This window comes from Schistocerca nitens, chromosome 9, assembly GCF_023898315.1.
Source record: "Schistocerca nitens isolate TAMUIC-IGC-003100 chromosome 9, iqSchNite1.1, whole genome shotgun sequence".
NCBI lineage: Eukaryota > Metazoa > Arthropoda > Insecta > Orthoptera > Acrididae > Schistocerca > Schistocerca nitens.
In genome coordinates this window covers 353,281,012-353,301,723 of record NC_064622.1, presented here as the reverse complement: position 1 = coordinate 353,301,723, position 20,712 = coordinate 353,281,012, and the positions used below count along the sequence as shown (strand labels likewise).

Genomic DNA, 20,712 nt, shown 5'->3' with positions numbered 1-20,712 from the left:
TGATACTCACCATATAGTGGAGATGCTGAGTCACAGATAGGTACAACAAAAAGACTGTCAGAAAATGAGCTTTTGGCCAACAAGGCCTTCATTGGATGTAGAACATGCACACACATCCACGCAAGCACAACTCAGACTCACATGCTCGCAGTCTCTGGCTGCTGAGGCCACATGGCCTCTTCTTTCTCTTGGTTTTTCTCTTTGTTCTTGTGGTTCTTTTCTTCTTTCATATAGTTCTTCAAAAATTTGGATTTCTACAGCTACATTTGTTCCTTCTTCTTTTGTTTCCTCATTTTTGTCTTCATATTGGTGAATACACTCAGCATCGCTTGCTTCAGAAAATTTTCCAATCTTAGGACGCCATATGACATACCCATCCTACAAGAACATCTCATTCACCTCTTACATTCAGTTCTTTTAAATACCCAAGTTATTTTGTGAACACCAGAGATCCAAAAATATCCAGTCTTTACAAATTTGATCTTCTACCCTACCACATGTGAGCTGGAGTCACATCAACAGCTGTACAAGAACTTCTGTTCATGAGATAAGCTGCAGTCAGAACAGCAAAACCCCACATTTTGTTTCCGATTTTTGAATCAAACAATATGGCCCTTACTTTATTTGTGGTATTAAGGTTTATTCTTTCTTCCTTACCATACAGTTGAGGAAATTATTTAATAATGTAGTCAAACATTATACCTTTCTTTTTACACCTTTCTTTGAAGTCAGTGCTGCTGTACTCTCCTCCTCTGTCACATTTTATTTTTTATGTCTTCAGATTGAAATGAGCTTAACTCTCATTTACATCTTTTCTGATGTGGTCTTCCATTTCATCTTTTGTGTGCAGAAGATAAACTTTTAAGAAATGTGTATAATGGACACGTTAAAAAATATCCTTCATTGAGATATGTTGTTGGGTTTTCCTTACCACATTCATCAGTGTGAATAATCTCAAGAGATCTTGCTTGTTTCTCTGCAATGCACAGTGTTGAATTATTTTATTACTTGCTTTGCCATGACACATATTTACAAGGCATGTCCTCTTCCAACACAATTTTGTCTACACCTTTTAACAGTTCTGATATTTTCTTCAGGTAATTGAAATTCAGGCGTCATAGTTTTTTTGTGCTGCTGAATGGTTTTCTTCTTTTGTATCATTGGTGGTTATTTTTATGGTCACTTCTTATGTCAGTATGTGCAGTCCATTTTCTGATTTGTTGCCCTCCAAAATAACCTCTCCATCTTTCACAATCTTCATCTTTTGCTTGTCAAATATTGCCACTCCTCCTTTTTCGGAAATGGCATTTGCTGGCAGTAAAATTTTTGACAATTCAGGGAGATGGGACACATTTTTCAACAACAGCTGTCGTGATGCAAACTCAGCAGCAAGATTAAAACACATGAACTTTCTATTTGCAATCTTAATTTTAGTATCTTTGCAGCTCTTGACATTTGATATAATTTTCCTTTTCTGTGACATGTGCTCATTACTTCCACTGTCAACAACAAACTTGGTATCTATTTTATGAGTCTTACTCTCTTCTTTTACTGTCACAAATACTTCTAAAAGAAAAAATGTCTTTGATGATTTCTTCATCTTCTCACGTTCCCCTTTTTAGTAACATTTTTCAGTTGAATGATTTCTGTTTTTTTAGATAGGGGTAGTTTGTTTGTTGCCCAACACTCTCCCAGATGATATTTTCCACATGTAGAACACTGTATTTTGTTCATGTCACCACAATGCTTCTTTTTACGGTTGCTTGCATGGTGACCTGAACTTCCACATCCAAAGCACTTTGCAGATTTATCGTTTTTCTTATTTTGACCTTTCTTCTTGTAATCTGTGGCTTTGAATGGAAAACATATTTCTTCTTTATTTTTATTCATTTTATCTTTTTCTTCTTCTTGAAGTCTTTATTTCGGGTTTCCCAATGCTTACTCCTCCTTACTAATGAGTCCCAAGCACTTCCAAAAGTTTGTATTTGTCAGGCAGTTTTGAGATCAGTGCTATTTTGTCAATATTCTGTGCCAGGCAGTAAGACATGAATGCTATGGTTTGCACTTTATCAATATTGGACATTGTATCAAGAGTTCTGTTGTATTCAAAGTTATAGAACTCTCCGTGTACAGTATTGAGTCTTCTGTTGGTCTGTAGTCTTCTGATATATTTGTAACATTTCCTTAAACATTTCGCAGGTTAGAATGTGGGATTTAACATTGATATCTATGGTTCTCAAAATGTAATAATTTGCAAGTGTGTCTTTTTTTTTTTTTTTTTTGCTTTTTCATGTTTCTTTATATTATCTGTAGCATATCAACCAAGGCCTTTTGCCATGAACATAGTAATTATTTCCAGGTCCCATAATGGAAAACTTGCAGCGTCTTGTAATTTTCATATATAAGACCTTTGTACCAACTATTCAAAAATGAAAATTACATGCTACCACAATAAAACAACAAATTTTTGCAAATTATTTTAAAGAAATTGCTTACAGACATATTTACACCAATGATGAACAATAGTTAAATATATTTGACAACAAAAGCATATGCAGGTTAATTAACAAATTTCCATAAAATAATTATAATCTTCCTTATATCAAAGACCTTTGCAACAACTGCTCGAAAGTAACGTGCTTCTAAAATAGTATAAAACAGCTCGGATTTATTTTATGAGCATAACATGGAATCATAGGAACAACGACATAATGGCATAATTTACTACTAAAAACTCATCCATAAAGTAAATTATCATGTGCCTAGTATATCTACAGATATGACTTGTTCCTACATCAAAATCACAAGTGTAACTAATGTCTCTGTTCCTACATCAAAATCACAAGTGTAACTGTCTCTGATGTATAATGCTTTGGTTTTAGATACTTGGAAATGGCCTAAGGCCAAAATTATACAATGATACATGAAATAAAGAGAATGGCAGCTGAAGGCATCATGAAATCTTTCAAAAAATTATCATTTAATGTTGCTGAAAATGCATTCTCCTTCTTAATTCACCTGTAAAGTGTTCTGTAATGTCCTATCCTTTTCACAATGATTTAGCTGATATAAAAGAGCCTTTTTGTATGGCACAGCTGTGTTATTATCTCTGCGCTGAGTAATATTACTTTACTTTTCCTGAATTTCCTCAGTTGCTTGTTTCTTTGATTTAAGGATAGTATTCCCCACAGATGTCCATAGAGTATCAAGCAATGAAGAATGCAATGTTTGCTTTTTTGAGGTAGATTCTGTGATGGATTTTATAGCAAATCAACTTGACTTTTCCGTAGATTCGGAGAATATTATATATTGATACTCAGGTGTAAAATAATATTTCAAGATACAAAATTAATTGAACATTGGTATACACTGAGAACTCTGAACAAGTGTTAGTAGTTTCCCATCTATTTAAATTTTACTTTAATAATGATGCTGTGATGTCTTATGTAGTATACAATTATTAATGACTTTTTCAATCTTTTGCAGATGATTGGTGATCCCAGCTTTCTGTGAAAGAAGAGGATATATAAAATACATAATATGTGACCTCTTGTCAATGCCATATTCTTTGTAGACAGGGAAGTGTTTATCTAGAGTGTGAATGTAAATAACAGCAAACCTTTGTTTTGTATTTTTATCAAGAGTAATTTAAACTGGTCTATGTTTAAGTAAAATCAAATCTGTTGTGAGCTCTCTTTAAGAGTGTTTCTTATTTGTACAGCACAATAGTCATTATTTTGTAGATGTCGTTTTGCAAGCGTAGTTTTTAAGCTGTGTTTAGAAGACTTAAAACTGGGTTTAGTGTGAAATAAGCTTTGCCACATGAACTTCAGTATGTAAGGAGCAATCTGAGAGTAAGAAACTTGCAGATCTTGGTGTTGACTGGGCATTTTTTTTAGAAGTAAATGGGTATGAATACTCATTGGTCTAATATATAACACAGTCTCATAGGTTCCTAAGTGTCTGAGCTGATGGTCAGTTAATATTTACCCCACTATTCATTTTTCATTGGACCACTGACATCAGTTGAATATGTATATAATCTCAGTGATCCAAGTGCAGTTTCATAATTGAAATCAGGAGAATGATTTCCTAAATTAGCTTGTAGTTTGCCACTGTAAATAGACATCTAATAATGATAGTAATTTTGTGTTTCGTGTTATTTATTGTACAAATAATGTTTTAAATGCCTTTTATGTCTGTGTATTTGATGTCGGTCCTTCTTTGCTAATTTTCATTTTCCTGGAATTGTGATAAATGTTTTCAGCTCTTATTTGGTGTTAGTAGATGTTACACCTAATCCAGATACCATGTGATAAAGTTTAGTATACATGTATAGAATTTAAAAGACAAATATCTGTTAAGAATTAGAACTGTTATTTACTTTAAATTTTCAGAGACAATTAAAGGAGTTGTGTAAAAAACTATATATAGACTATTGTTAGCACAGTGTATAATTGATAGTGTTGCATATATTTGAGAAAGCCAAATGTAATTGAAAAACATAAATGTTAAGCACATCTTATTTATTTGTGGTTGAATATACAATTGATCTCATTCTTTTATAGAAATACATGTTCTTTATATCAAGGAACACTGCTGACATTGTGATTAAAAAGTGCTGAAGTGCCATTTAAGAAGCTATAAAATACATGTATTCTTCTCAAGCATTACTAGAATCTGAGGAACCATCTAAAGCTCCAGTAATTAATGTCAAATGGAAGTCAGTAAAAGAAATTTTGTATAAAGAGATGACTCACTGTGGAGAAAACATTCAGAAAAATTGGACAGCTTCTTGCACAATTTTCGCAGCTTGAGATGCTGTTGGAAGCTAGAGCCCAACTAAGCTTTGTAAGTATAAAGTTATATTTTACTGAATTATATGTAGGCTTAAAGGAACATCTAGTTTTGGGCAGACTGTTAATTTTTTTTATTTCCTGTTTAATAGGTTAGAAATTTATCTTTCATTGATATCAGTGTTGATTACAGTTGATGGTAATTACACTAGAACACACATGTGCACAGTGATCAGTTAGTAAGCAAAGTTCCACATTGTTAGTCATAGTCCGCAGCTCGTGGTCGCATGGTAGCGTTCTCGCTTCCCGCGCCCGGGTTCCCGGGTTCGATTCCTGGTGGGGCCAGGGATTTTCTCTGCCTCGTGATGACTGGGTGTTGTGTGATGTCCTTAGGTTAGTTAGGTTTAAGTAGTTCTAAGTTCTAGGGGACTGATGACCATAGATGTTAAGTCCCATAGTGCTCAGAGCCATTTGAACCATTTTTTGTTAGTCATATCTAGAAAGGGGTATCTAAATATTAGGTTGTTTGCAGTTTTGTAAAATTATTTCAAGTGAGTGCTAGTGTGATGCTTTCAAGACAATTGGGAGTTCATTATCTAATCCTTGCCTAGCTAAGTTACCAGTGACACATGCGCAGTACCCTCACTATTTTGGTAAACTCAAATTTATGTGATATGCCATTGTTTATACTTTAGGAGTGGAGGAGAATACTCACTGAAAAGCAAAAGCATTGAGTCATGGACAGGCTCACACAAAAAAGAAAGAAAACTTGTTAGCTTTGGGAATAATCCTTTCTTGAGCTAGAGTACAGATACATACAGAAAACACATGTGCATGTACCCTTATCCACACATGTCTGTGCATCTACATGGCGCCATGCTGGACACACAATGCCAGCATTCATTATATTTTTTTCATAACTAGCAGATGCATTCTCAGTGCTGTAACGGTGAAATAGTATGCATCTGTTAATATGTGATAGGCCATGTGAAAGTGTTTTGGAGTGCTATCTAGGTGCCTTTTGCAGTGTGTCTTATTCACGTACTCTGTTAAGTAGTGAGTCCTTATTGGACTGATAAAATAAATGGTGGGCTTAATATACAAGATCAGTAATCATCAAGTGAGAGCTCTGCATCACTCTTATAATGATAATCTTTAACATTTTTATGTCAATTAAAAAGTCATGGAATTGGTAAAAAAGCTTCCTTTCAGTATTCCTCCTCTTCTTCATCCACACACTCTAGGCAGCTGGTCAAAACACTTGGGGAACTGTTTATCAAAAATGTCTTCAGTCGCTTCATTCACGGTGTATATGCCCCAGGACAACCGAGAAAAATGCAGGAACTTTTTCATCCAGGAGAAAACCTGGATTATTATTATTATTATTATTATTAGGATTCCAGAAATTTTTCACTGTTTGTTTTCTGTTAAATTTTTGTAATTTTTACTGTTAAGAACTGATATTCTAATAAAGAATTTTACTGTATCTCGCTACTGCAGAATAATGCTGCAGAAATAAAACATAAACGAGAGGAAAAACCAAAATAAAACTTAAGTTGCAAAAGGAAATGTGCCATTTACAACAACAAAACACAGTGAACACACAAGTGTCTACCAACAGCAAACTGTGTCAAAGGCTTCAGGATGAAGACTATGTAACATAACAACAAACAGCTTCCCGTGAGTGTGAAGTCACAACTGTTTACAGTATATTCATTTGAGCAGTTTCCAGGGCTCATGTGTGTATGCAGTTGAGTCGCGTATGAGCAGTAGCTTTTCCTGCTTCTGGCTACCTCAAAAAATTTTTTGGCGCACCGAAGCTGCCAGATTCACACGTGCAGAGCAGTGTGACTTGGAGTAGGGATGGGGGGTAGTTTCCTTGTGACCTGTGTCTGTCTAGTGATTTTGTTGTTTCTTCTTCATTTATAGCTCTCACATCAAATGAAAACAAAATGAACTGTGGCCAGGAGCTGTGAAGTGAATTAAAATACATTCACATAATTACGGAAAGCTAAAATGTGTATTGGTTTTGGTTTTCTGATTTTATTCTATTTCCACATTTTCAGCAATCAAACATTAATCGTCCTGCAGAACATTGAAGTTATTTTTGTCAGTCTGATAAAGAAATTTGGCTTTCTTTAATCTTTTCACAGAGGCAGTCTATTTATTTGAAACAAAGCCACACTATTGGCTACTTTCAGCTGTTCACGTAATTTCAAGTGCACATTTTAATCTTTTGCGCATATGGCATTATGCCATAATAAAGAACCTAATATGAGGTAATACAATATTGATACACCGAGAAAATTTGCGTGCCGAAAAGCTTAATATCAGGTTGGGGCCTACTTCAGCCTGAATCTGAACATACAAATGTGCACTTTAATCTGAATTATGCGTTTTAGTATGATTTATGAAATTCAATGCTTTTGCAGTGTCCTCTGATGTTGTTAAGTGTTTTTCTGTGGCGTAGTGAGAGACCTCTTAATGCTATATATGTATAACATATGGGCTTCCTGCCTCATTGTAGCTGTGCATGTGTGATAACACCTGTTTTCTGGTGCTCTCTGGCAACTGCTGAATAAACTTATTTCTAACAGGTCATGAGAAAATATTGTGAAGGGTGGTTTGGAAAGCCTTACTTTCAAAGTAAATTTTCTTTTACGCATGATGAATTATGTTACGTGTGAGATGGGCAATGAATTTCTTATATCACAGAGCATTTGACTCTCATTTAAAACTTGACACTTTGAGGACCAGCCACTTAGAAGAATTTTGTGCCCAGAAGACTGAACATTTATGACATTATTTAAAATTTTACTGGAACATTGGTGTGATGTATCTTAACATGTAACACATGCAAAGAAATACTAATAGTATATGTGAAAGCTTGTCTCTTCTTATAGCTACTCTGTGTATATTAATTTAAACCTTAACATTTTCTATTTGTGTGCTTGTGCTACTTAACAGTTGACTACATCACATGTCCTATGCTCTGAATATCTGCTGTCATCTGGCGGTGAGATCACATGACATGAACTATGATTGGCTCACAAAAGCATATCACAATATTGATTTCAATGCTTCAGAAACTAAGGTGCTGTGTTTGGTGGAATTCAAATTTATACTTTCATTATACAAAAATATGCAGTGTACATGTTGCTGCACATCAAAGATCCTTCCAAAAATGTGTTGTTCTTTTTTTTCTCTTAAGTTTCCTTTTCTAAAGTGCTAGGAAGAAGTTATACACCAATGTACAAAACCTTAACCATTCAAAGGATTTGTATGCCTCACAGTTCTGAGGGAAAGTATCCTCTCACTTAACACAGAAAAAGTGCATTTTTAATTGGGAATCCAAGAAAAATCCAAGCATTTTTTTCCTTGTCAGTGTATACACCTTGTTCATTGTATTTACTCTCTCTTCCTCAGAGTTCATGAAGCAGTCTTTCTTCAGTGTAGAACAATGATGGAAATTCCAGAATGGAACAATACATAAAATAAGGGTAAGGCAACCACTCACCTATAATGGACTGATAAGTGGAGCCTAGAAACATGTAACAGAAAATTCATATCAGATTTTAAGCTCTTACTCTGTTTTCTAGCAAAAGTACACACATTGACATGCATAACCACCCACACACACACTCCCACAGCCATGATGAGAAGTGTACTTCCCAGCCATGTGAACAAGTAGAATTCAGAAGTGGAACTCTACTTGGAGAGGATATTTCTAGTAATTTAACAAAAAGAGTGAAAATAGGATTGGGGTTTAATGTTGTGCCAATGGGTAGACATTAAGGATACGGCACAAGCAGGGAATGGACAAGGCATAGGGAGAAAAATTGGTCATGGCCTTTTCAGAGGGATCAGTGCAGTATTCTGTTTAGGGGAACCCAAATCTCATTAACCGGACAGGAATTCTGGTTCCCATTCTCTCAAATGTGAATTCAAAGCATTGACCATTGTGTCAATGTTCACTGGAGGCACCTTGTACAATCTTATGGACTTTCACATGTGTTGGGATGCAGTGTCAGTCATTTGTCATCTGCTTTGCTCCAATGATTTGTGAAAGACACGTACTGGTCTTGTAGCCAGGCAGCCAAAGTGCAGGGTTGACTTAAATGAGACACAGACTCTTGTAATTTCTTTTTCCATATCCTCTTTTCTGTAAGTTTCTGTCAACAACAACATACATTAGTAAATGTTTCCATGTTGTTTAGTATGTGACTTTTTAAAATCCAAAACACATATGTTGCCTAAGCTGCATTCAAAATGTAAATAAAATAATCTACGCTTGAAGTGGCAGCAGGAGAACGCACATATAAAGCTATTGCAATCTGCTAGCTTCCAGAGCCAGTGGCTGCTCCTTGTGGCAGAAGCGTTGAAGTGGAAGGAAGAATTATGAAGGGAAAGGGTTGGTGAGGTGTAGGAAATGGGGAGAGTTCAGAAAAGTCACCCTGAACCCCGGGTCAGAGGAGACTTACTGGATGGGACGAGAAGGAAAGCTGTATACACTGCTCTCCACCATCTGAATGCCTTCTCTGTTTTGGGTGACAAATAGAGAACCTTAGAATTTTCATCAAATTTTGTGTTGAACTGACTAAATCTAATATAGAGACCTTGGATATCATCTATGAGATTTGCTAGAATTCAGATGATTTTAGGGCAGTTTAAGCAGTACAAGTAACTCCAGAATGCAGCCTGAAGTTCCTTGTGGCTGCCCACTTCCAGAGGATGTATGAAAGATGGAAAACATGCTTGCCATGATGTACTGCTGCAAGAAGCTTTGGATTGCGAAGAATATTAATTCAAAACACTTGCACTACAATAAAATGACTTCAGTCTTAAGACTTTCTGGAAAAGACCTTTGCTCGGGTGTGTGAACTAATTTCATGTTCAGAGGGGTAGAAAGCCTTAGTAGCTAATGTTGTTCAGTTGTTTCAATTGTAGGTAGAACTGTGTAATGAAGTGGGCACAATTTTCTGGCTTCTCAGTGGGTATGTGAGCCATGTGATGATGAGGCAGAGGATATTTATTTCTGGACAAGATGGAGGATGTAGTGTTCATCTGTGAATGGGACTACAGATGAGGCTTCAGGGGATGGTCATCTTTCATCTGATTTTAGCATCCTTACTGATGTCACATTTTAATTTTTTTTTTGTATTGTATACTTTGCTTCCTTCCGTATTGCAGCCATAATTTTGGTTACTATTATCTTTCTGTATGATTGCATAATACTATATTTTGTGTGTCCTTTCCTAATTCTCACCAATATGTCTCTCTTCACATTCTCAACTTTTGAAAAAGATGTGAAACTCAGAAAACTTAAACAGTTATCTACTTTCACCAGAGCACTCATTTCATTGTTTGGAGGATTGTGATATGAAGACCAATTCTTTTTCATGATTTTAATTTGCTGATTTAAACTGGCAATCACAATATTTTTACTTTTACTGTCACTGGTGGCCAAATTTATTAACTCAAGACAACTTTGTTTGTTTTAGACCCTGTGGATCTAAATTGCTTGGGCTGCGAAAATGGTGATAGAAATCTTACTGTGCTGGAAGAATGCATGGACTATTAGATCCATTGATTTATTGATGGAAGTACACTCTTGTACTGTTGGAGACTGATGTATTTTGACACTGAAATTGTCCAGTATCATTGAATTTTCATTTGCCAAATACTTTCACTATGAAGAGATGTAAATAGCCATAATATAAAGTATATTCCACATCGGTGATTTTTTTATAAGAATTAAACCTTATACCTGATTACATTGTGTTACACCTACAGTTGAATGTGTATGAAATAATTGTACATTATTTATTGTAATTTTCTCTTGCCAAAATTTGATATTCCTTAAAGCCCTTTTCCATAAGGCATTAAAAGAAAGGAGCTTCAAACCGATGTAAAATTAACCTGGTTATTTCAGAAAAAACATTTGTATTTTCATGTGTAAAATAACAACATAAATACAAGACTATCAAAATAGAAGGCAATAATAATTTTTTGTAATGTTTTGAAGTTTAACATTGGTATGACAGTAAATAATGAAGATTAACAAAAATTACATTCCTGGAACATCGGTCTAAGAATGTATCAAGAATTGACTATTACATGTAGAAAAGAAAATTACTTTTAAAATATGAATGTATTTTCAATGAAGGTTGAATGTTTTGTGAGATGCTTAGGGGCCTACATACATAATTACTGTATTCTTGTCATTAATATGAGCTGCCAAGCAAATGTATTACTACTACTATTATTATTACTGATATTAGTTGGAAAAATCTTTTTTCCTGAAGTTGTTTATTTTTGTTACTGAATTTTGATCTGTTTCTTTTGAATTTCTGCTAATTTAAGTCATGAGGAAATATAACAATTTTGTAATTTATGTACTTTATGTACTCCGTGGAACAATGCTTTGAGAAGATAAGAAAGAAACTACCTTGTGTTGTAAAAGTCATGGCTGAAACATAAAAACTTCATACAGAGATTGGTATTTATTACTTTCTTTATTATTATCAAAATTGTGATTTTTCATGCTTTTCCGACAGTCCTGTTGCAAATACGCTTCTCGAGTTTGCCGTCGGATCGTATTGTGTAACTCGCACAATATTTCATTGATGCAACTGCTTGACATCATCAGGTGGTGGTAGCTGCTGCTGTCACTGCTTCAGGGCGTGATTGATGACAATCATGTGGTGGCGTCAGAATGTATCATGTTGGGAGCAGGCAATATGCATACGCGGGAAGACACTTGTAGTTTGAGGAAAGCGGCGCTCCTGCTGCCCCCTACTCGGAGCTGCAGAAAGACCATCCGTGCGTGCGCTATGGGCAATGACTGTGCTGCTGGACACTCCTGCGGTAAGAGTCTGAACTAAACCTCAGTTGCGCATTGCATCACTTGATGAATCGGAAGTTCTTGTTTTCCCTGTTGTATTTAATGGCAGCCAGTTCTGGATTCCAGGTGAGTGCTTAGTTGAAAACCTGCATCCCTGTTGATAAGATTGTCCACTTTACAGATATGTATGGCCTCCATAGCAACACAGTCCGAGAAAGATGACACTGGGAATAAAATTTCCATCTGTTCATAAAATATGGGATGTCCCGTGTCCAGGCAATGCTCCGCTACCGCTGATTTATCAGGTTGCCCCAGGCATGTATGACGATGATGTTTGACACAATGTTCTTACACGGTTCGGCATGCCTGTCCAATATAAGATTTTACACATTGGCATGGGATTTTATACACACCACATTTCCTAAGGCCAAGGTCATCTTTGACCGAGCACAAGAAATTCCTCAATTTTGCTGTTGGCTGAAAAACACACTTGATAACGTGCCTTTTGAGGATACTTTCTATTTTTGAAGACATGCCACCAAAATAGGGCAAGAGCGCAGTTGTAGTGGGTGCCTCTGCATCTTCATTTACATCGCTGCTTCGAGTCTGCTTAGAACAGAATGCATGGTGTATCTGCCTGTCGGAATAGCCATTCTGTTGCATTACCGTTCTCAGGTGTTGTAGCTCACCAGGTAGACTGTCGGCATCTGAGACTATATGTGCTATATGCACCACACATTGTAGGACACTACTGCATTGCACAGGATGATGGCAATTTGTGGCCTGCAAATGTAGCTCCGTATGAGTTGATTTATGATAGATGCTGTGTCCCAGTATACCGTCAGCTTTTCTTCTGACTAAGACATCCAGGAATGCTACGATGCCATCCTTTTCTACTAAGATTTTGAACTGTATATTGGGATGGAGTGAGTTCAGATGCTGGAGAAAAACAGGTAATATCTCTATTCCATGGGGCCACACCACAAATGTATTGCTTACATACTGCGAGAAACAAGAAGGTTTGAGACTTGCCGACTACAGTGCTTTTTCCTCAAAGTCTTCCATAAAAGAGTTGGCCACCATGAGAGACAGAGGACTTCCCATGATGACACTGTCCACTTGTTCAAAATAGTTGTCACTGAATATGAAATATGTTGAGGTAAGCACATGTTTAAATAATGCCACAATGTCTCTCTCAAACTGGCTGCGGATAAGCAGAGGACTCGTAGGATGCCTGAAGACACTTAAGCTACAAGTGTTGGATATTTTGGTTAGTTTTGATGTTATATCTTCATTTACAAAATTACCTCTGTAGGAATCATTAGAGCTTATCAGCAGCCAGTTTGAGAGAGACATTGTGGCATTATTTGAACATGTGCTTACCTCAGTTTACTTCTTATTCAATGACCAGTATTTTGAACAAGTGGACGGTATCTCCACGGGAAGTCCTCTGTCTCTCACGGTGGCCAACTGTTTTATGGAAGATTTTGTGGTCGGCAAGTCTCAAACCTTATTGTGTCTGGCAGTGTGTAGACGATACATTTGTGGTGTGGCCCCACAGAATAGAGGCATTACCTGTGTTTCTCCAGCATCAGAACTCACTCCGTCCCAATATACAGTTTAAAATTTTAGTGGAAAAGGATGGCATCTTACCATTCCTGGACATCTTAGAAGAAAAACTGATGGTATACTGGGACAAAGCGTCCATCTCACAAATCAACTCATACAGAGCTATATTTGCAGGCCACAAATTGCCATCGTCCTGTGCAATGTGGTAGTGTCCTACGCTGTTTGGCGCATATAGCACATATAGTCTCAGATGCCGACAGTCTACCTGGTGAGCTACAACACCTGAGAATGGTACTGCAACAGAATGGCTATTCCGACAGGCAGATACAACGTGCATTCTGTTCTAAGCAGACTCGAAGCAGGGATGTGAATGAAGATGCAGAGGCACCCACTACAACTGTGCTCTTGCCCTATTTTGGTGGCATGTCTTCAAAAATAGAAAGAATCCTCAAAAAGCACGTTATCAAGTGTGTTTTTCAGCCAACAGCAAAATTGAGGAATTTCTTGTGCTCAGTCAAAGACAACCTTGGCCTTAGGAAATGTGGCATGTAAAACATCCCATGCCAACACAGAAAATCTTATATTGGACAGACATGCCAAACTGTGCAAGAACGTTGCGTTGAACATCATCAACATACACACTGGGACAACCTGATAAATCAGCAGTAGCGGAGCATTGCCTGGACACGGGACATTGCATGCTTTATGAACAGATGAAAATTTTATCCCTAGTGTCATCTTTCTGGGACTGTGTTGTTAAGGAGGCCATACATATCCATTCGGCGGACAATCTTATCAACAGGGATGGAGGTTTTCAACTAAGCACTATCTGTATTCTGGCACTGGCTACCATTAAATCGCAACAGGGAAAACAAGAACTTCCAATTCATCAAGTGACACAATGCGTAACTGAGATGTAGTTCAGACTTAAAGCGCAGGAGCATCCAGCAGCACAGTCATTGCCCATAGTGCATGCATGGATGGCCTTTCTGCGGCTCTGAGCAGGGAGCACCAGGAGCGACGCTTTCCTCCAACTATGAGCGTCTTCCTGCACTCACGTATTACCCGCTCCCAGCATGATAAATTCCGAGGCCGCTGTACGATTATCGTCAGTCGTGCCCTGCAGCAGTGACAGCAGCAGCTACCACCACCTGATGATGTCGAGCAGTTACATCGATGAAATATTGTGTGAGTTACACAATACGATCCAGCAGAAAACCCAAGAAGTGTATTTGTATTATCAAAATTCTAATAATAATTATTAGTGTTACTATAAAAACATACAATGGTAAATGCTATACATGAAGTAGGCATATTCAGGATTTTGTCATGCAACATTTGTTTTTAAATTGGTAATTTCGTCAGCACTAACACGAAGTTACATTCTACAGCACAGTCTCTGGTATTATGCTACTCATTGACAGTCAGATGTAGCACAGAAGAACATCTGTTTACCAACAGCTGTAACCAGAACAGCTGTGGAGCCAGATCAGATGACACAGGGTTTCGTTTAAAGCAGTGACCATGCTTTTTGCAGGAATAATCATTTCTGGGTTTTGGAAACATATTTTAAAGCGACTGCTAAGTTGACTGATTTAAAAACATCAATGTTGATTTCCTTCCCCATACTTCTTCAGTGCATTATTACATCCTGTCTGTAATGGTCACATCATAAATGGGATGTTAAAGTCTTAACCTTTTGATCTGTTCTTTGCTGGAAGAAAAAATGTACAGATGTAAGAAAAAATGAAATATTTGTCTGAACTCTGATACACAAGCAAGTTGTGTGTGTGTGTGTGTGTGTGTGTGTGTGTGTGTGTGAGGGGGAGGGGGGGAGGAGGGAGGGGAGGTAGTTGGATGGAACAGTGGGTTTTTGGAAACAGAATAATAAGTAGAAGATGAAGACCATAATGTTGAAGAAATTGTAGGAAAAATTAGCTGTAACACATTACTAATCTTCCTAATTCATTTGACAGCCTGTAAATACTGAGATCATTTTGTGTGGAAACAAATGTTTCAGAATGCATTAGCTTTTCACAAGTGAAGTGGAACCTGCATAAAACATTACAGGTGCATGCTTTCTGTCATACGACTATAACTTCCTATGGAATATAGTTATTAGGTCTCTCGAGTGGCATAAACATAGATCCTTACTCCATGCTAACAGCTTGTACCTGTGTGAGCTAACATTTCCCTATTCAATACCCCATTTGTGTCACAGTATCTTTAGATTTGTGTTTTGTTGCTATCTTGTTGTTTTGAAAATTTCAGTCACAGAGACTAAACTTATTTCTTTCTTATTTTATCAATAGCACCTCAGTTTGAATCAGGATAGAGGTCGGATTTAGACCTGAACTTTTCATGTGAAAAACCAGGAGAAACTAAGGAAGTGCAGCTGATCCTCAGTTATAATTATAAATGATGTTTTACTGCAGCACTTGATATTTACTACATACGAGGCCTGTTTACTTTTTTTTTTCCACCTCCAATTGGCTGTAAATAAAAGAAAAATGCACAGAAAATAATAATTTTACTACCAAAAGTACAGTAAAGTCTTAACTTATTTTTCTACATAATCGCCAAAACGATTGAGGCACTTGTCATACTGTGACACAAGCTTTTTGATGCCTTCCTCGAAGGATGTTGCCGCCAGTGAGGACAGCTAAGTCTTGATGGCATCCTGAAGTTCTTCATTAGTAGCGAAGTGCTGCCCACCTAACCATGACGTCAGTTCTTGGAAAAGGTGATAATCACTTGGTGCTAGGTCCGGGCTGTACGGTGGATGTTCAAAAATTTCCCTTTTAAACTTTCTGAGGAGGTCTTTTGTCATGTTGGCACTGTGTGGTCGGGCATTGTCACGGATCAAAACAATGCCAGATGAAAGCATTCCTCTGCGTTTGTTTTGAATGGCTCTGCGGAGATGACGTAAAGTTTCACAATAAACTTCCTTGGTTATCGTCGTAGCTTGCTCCATAAAGTCCACCAGCAGCACTCCTTTATGGTCCCAAAACACAGTGCCCATTGTTTTTCTTTTCGTCAGTGAATGTTTAAACTTTTTTGGCTTGCTTGGGGAAGCTGTTTGCATCCACTGCTTTGATTGTTCCTTTGTTTCAGGATTGTCATAGAGGACCCACGTTTCATCGCCAGTAACAATCGACTTCAAAAAAACGTTTCCCTCATTGGCATAACGTGTGAGAAACGATAATGCTGACGCCATCCTTTGCGTTTTGTGGTCAGTACTCAGCATTTTTGGGATCCAACGTGCACACAATTTTCGATAGCCTAGGTCTTGAGTCACAATTGTGTACAAAGCAGACCTTGAAATGTCTGGAAATTCATCAGATAGTTCGCTAATTGTAAACCTTCGTTTGCATCTCACTGCCTGATCAACACGCTCAACGAAGCCTACAGTGGCAACAGACTTGTGACCTTGTCCACCTTCATCATGGACGTCTGTTCGTCCTTCTTTAAATTTTCGACACCATTCCCGAACACTACCATCACTCATAACATTATTACCATACACGTTGCTCATTCTGCAATGGATTTCCACAGCACTACATCCTTCTGCTTGCAGAAAACGGATTACACTTCATGACTCACATTTGGCGGGAGCATCGAGCTTAGCAGCCATGTTTACACAGACGTAGCTCGGCTATGACTGACACACGGCAGCTGAAAACGGCAGAGGTTGTGATGGGGGAGCTGCGCAATTGCATGATGCGCAGGTCCGGCCCCTCCCTACCCCTTACTTGCTTAGATGGACGATCGGAGGTTGAAAGAAAAACAGCCCTCGTATTTTTTAACATGTAGAAACTGAAACATGTGCACTGACCTCAATCACTTGTTTATTTTTATGCGCTATAGCCAATACAGTGGCACTGCATGATGCAGTGATAAGGCTGCAGTAAACTGGAGTGTGTTTGTTAAAAACATGTAACTCCACAATTGTGTAGTAACCTATATGATAATGGAGTAAAACCAAGCACAAAATAAGACTGTCGAATTGACTTTGAAAATAGATACTGATGGTCATGTATAAAATGAATGAAATGTGGGCAGAAACAAACTGACAAGCTGATTGAAAAATTCTATTCAGCTTGTTTACCATTGAGAAAATTTTTTTCAGTTTATTAACTACAAACTCTATATGTCAACAAATTTTAAAGGGTACCTCAGTAGTACGTTTGTTTCCCAGTCCTATTGTCATCTTTGGAGGGTGTATAATCTTCTAATAAGTGACTGGAAAAAAATTACAGTTTTGTAAGTTTTGGGCATGAAAACATCTTTAAAAACAATATTAAATGCTTTCTCAGAAGATAACTTATGACAAAAATACATTAAATATAATGGAAATCAGTGATCATGAGGCAGTATCAGCAGCAATGATTTCCAAGGTACAAATGTCAACTAAAGGAAGTAATATTTTTATGTTCAGTAAATTAGATAAAGCAGCAGTAGTGTCATATTTCAGTAACAACTTCAAACTTTTAGCTCAGAACAGGAGAGAATAATTGACTGAACACTACATCTATAACATAAAAAGTGCAGTGCATGGAACCTTCAACAACTACCGTAGCAAAATCTTGTTAAAAGATCTCTGACAAAACCCAAAGAAATGTAAAATATAAAAGCACCAAACTTAGAGCTTGGGTGACACAGGACCTGAAATTGAGGGTAGCAAAGTAGATAGAGGAATGCTAAAATGTACATAAAATATTCCTTTACAAAGGATCCAGGAGTACTGGCCCAGTTTAATTCTCATATCACTGTAGAGACGAATGCTACAGATATTAGCATCAGTAGTGTTCAGAAGCAGCTAAAATCAATAAACTTGAACAAGACCTCAGGACCTGATGTAACCATTGTCAAATTCTGTACAGAAGATGCAACTGAGCCCTTCTTTCGACCATAATATATTATATATTACTCAAACAAAGAACTGCACCCATAGGTAATGCCCATATATAAGAAGATTGGTAGAAGTGGACTACAAAGCTGTTGTCCAATAATGTAATACCAATTTGTTGTATAATCTTACAACGGAAACTCTCAATCACACTCCCCTCAGATTTAGTGGTAAGGTGGCCTGTTAAAAACTGAAGCATGAAAACAGGAAGAAAATGTACTGAACTGTGTGTGTGTGTGTGTGGGAGGGGGGGGGGGGGGGGGAACAGGAACAGTGAATGGTCCAAGTGTAAGAAGTGCAGTATCGAACGAAAATTAATTGTCGTGTTAAGTGGTCATGGTGCTGGATTGTAAAGCGGACAAGCCGTGTTCAAAACTCCCTCCTGCCATATATTTGTTTTTCACTATGAACTGTCCATCCTCTCATTGAAATGTTTGTTCTCTTTCTGTTGTCTTGGCAGCTGCCATACCATACATTTGCTATAAAATATGAGTCATGTGGTAGGAATATGTTACTGTCACAAGTAAACATGATGAATAGTGAGAACAGGCAAGATACCACACAGACATCTCACAGAAATGAAAACAACAAATAAATGGGTATGGACTATGTTACAACAAAAGAATTCGAGAGTCAAAACTTCCAAAATGGAACGCAACCTAAGCAACATTAAAAATTTATGTTTTGAAAGAGCACGGAGAGACTGTGTGATTGCAGAACTGTTGCATTCATTTGTTGCAGCTTATGTGACAAAACTATTATGTTGTCATCATTTCCTTGGGAGTGATCACATTCTCATTCATAGGAAAATCCTAAATCAGGCAAGGAGGCATTTCTGACTCACCATGCGTACAAATTAGGTGTGTCAGTAAGATATTCCTATCATATGACACACGTACTGCCACTAATGCCATATATGACACATCAGACATGGTTTTTGATGGAGGATTCAGTTGTTTGTTATTAAACACTTGTGGTTCCCATTCATGAGCCACTTCCTTTTGGCTGCTAACAGACTAGTTGGGCAGAATCAACTGTCATTATAGGTCCCTATCTTACACCTTGCTGTTGCAAACAGACGTTACACCATGACTCATACACAAATTTGAGATAAGCGAACAGTGGAAAATAATAATAATAATAATAATAATAATAATAATAATACTGGGCATGAGGGAGGCTTGAACATGGGTTTCCTGCTTGGCATGCTTGGGAGTTTAACACAGTGCCACTTTACCAGGACACCATTGCTGTTTCAGACTGCACTATATTTTACTTCTTGTCCTTGGACCATTCACTGTTCCTATTTTGCTTTTGTTTTCATAGTTCATTACACCTTCTTCCTGTCTCCATGCTTTATTTGTGTTCAGTTGTTAACAGGCTGTCCACTTGGCCCTCTTACCACTAAATCCGAGGGGGGAGTTTCCCTTCTTAGAATATATTCTGAGCTCAAACATAGTAAGATGTCTTAAAACAGAATGATGTCCTTCATGCCAACCAGCTTTTTCCAAAAATATCAGTAATGCAAAACACGACTCCTGCTTTTCTCAGAAGGTATCCTGAAAGCTAAGTATGAATCAAGGCAGTCTGGTGCATAGAGTATTTTTGTTTTGTTTTGAAAAGCATTTGGCACAATAGTACACAAACTCTTATTAATGAAAGGTCTATTATATGAGATATCCAATGACATTTGTGATGTATGTTATCTTGGATGCTGAGTGATTGACAGATGTAGAAATAACCTCAGTCATGCCTCAGGGAAGCAGAAAACAGGTCCTTTGTTGTTAATTTGTGTTTTAATGACCATACAGCCTCTTTCAAGATGGCGCACTTATCTAGAATGAAGATATGCCTTAAAAACGATGCTCATACATTTAGTCAGTACCCAACAAGATTTCTAAATGGTGTAAGGATTGACAACTACTGTGGCTTTAATTCTTCGTTAATATAAAAAGATAAAAAGAGAAAAAGATAAAAAGATGCTCATACATTTAGTCAGTACCCAACAAGATTTCTAAATGGTGTAAGGATTGACAACTACTGTGGCTTTAATTCTTCGTTAATATAAAAAGTGTGCATTTCACAAAAAGCAAAAGTGAAGTGTCCTGTGGTTACAGTATCATGAGCTACAAATAGAATCAGTCAAATATACAAATACCTGGTTGCAACAATTTATAGGGATATGAAATAGAATAATCACATCAGTAAAATAGGTGGCGGACTTCAGTTCATTGGTAGGGTACTCCAGAAAATGCTGTCAGTCTACAAAGAAGATTGCTTCCAAAACTCTCATTCCGTCTTTCCTAGAATATTGCTGAAGTATGTAGGATCCACACCAAATAGGAATAATTGTTGATAGTGTGTGTATGTAATGAGTGGCAGTGCAGATGACGACAGGTTTGCTTGACTTACAGGAGTGTGTGACTGAAATGGTAATAAACTCTGACAGCAACCTAAAGACAGACTATCCCAGGAAAGCAAACATGGACAGTTCCAAGAACAACAGTCAAGTGACACATGGAAACATACACTGCACCTGTCTACATACCATTCCCTATGGGACCATGAGGACTAGATTATACTAATTACAGTAT

General features: G+C 37.3%; 1 protein-coding gene across 1 annotated transcript in view; it reads left to right on the top strand.

Moving 5' to 3' along the window:
• Positions 1-11,283, top strand: part of LOC126203883 (ankyrin repeat domain-containing protein 50-like) — a 520,870-nt gene extending 509,587 nt beyond the window's left edge. Inside the window, exons 26-27 of the mRNA XM_049938265.1 lie at positions 3,487-4,851; positions 10,298-11,283. The gene's annotated coding sequence lies outside the window, so the exon portion shown is untranslated. The remainder of the gene's footprint in view (positions 1-3,486; positions 4,852-10,297) is intronic.
• The last annotated feature ends 9,429 nt before the right edge of the window (positions 11,284-20,712 follow it).